Raw genomic sequence first — 657 nt, 5'->3', positions numbered from 1 at the left:
GTAGCACAGTGTTAGAACTTCTATATGGCTGGGTTTATAACATCTTTGAAAATTTGTCTTGAGAATTAACTGGGAATAGAAAGTTCATAGCAAGAAGTGACTCACAGACGCCCTTTTAGATTTGCAGTTTCTAAATTTGCTCTAAGCTTAAAGCTCAAATACTTATTGATGTAAAAAGACTTTAAAAATGTATATTAATTCATTTAAGGAGCCACACACCTCATTTTGTGACCATTTTCTCTTTGGTGAATATGTTGTTCATTAAAATGGTTAAAATAGGCCAGGCATGGTGGCTCACGGCCGTAATCCCAGTACTTTGGGAGGCCAAGGTGGATAGATTGTTTGAGCCCCAGAGTTTCAGACCAGCTGGGCAACATGGTGAAACCCCATCTCTAAAAAAAAATACAAAAAACTAGCTGGGCATGGTGGCAAGCACCTGTAGTCCCAGCTACTTGGGAGGTGGGAGGATCAGAATCGCTTGAACCCAGGAGGCAGAGGTTGCAGTGAGCCTAGATCATGCCACTGCACTCCAGCCTGGGCAACACAGCGAGACTCTGTCTCAAAAAAAAAAAAAAAAAAAGAATAAAGAAAAAGAAAGCCAAGGAAAAAACTGGGAAGCAAGTGTAGAGAAAGGGAGAAAAAAGGATCGTCTTGGCT

The sequence above is a fragment of the Colobus angolensis genome, unplaced genomic scaffold, assembly GCF_000951035.1.
Source record: "Colobus angolensis palliatus isolate OR3802 unplaced genomic scaffold, Cang.pa_1.0 Scaffold2, whole genome shotgun sequence".
NCBI lineage: Eukaryota > Metazoa > Chordata > Mammalia > Primates > Cercopithecidae > Colobus > Colobus angolensis.
Note: the sequence above shows the minus strand (reverse complement) of the source record.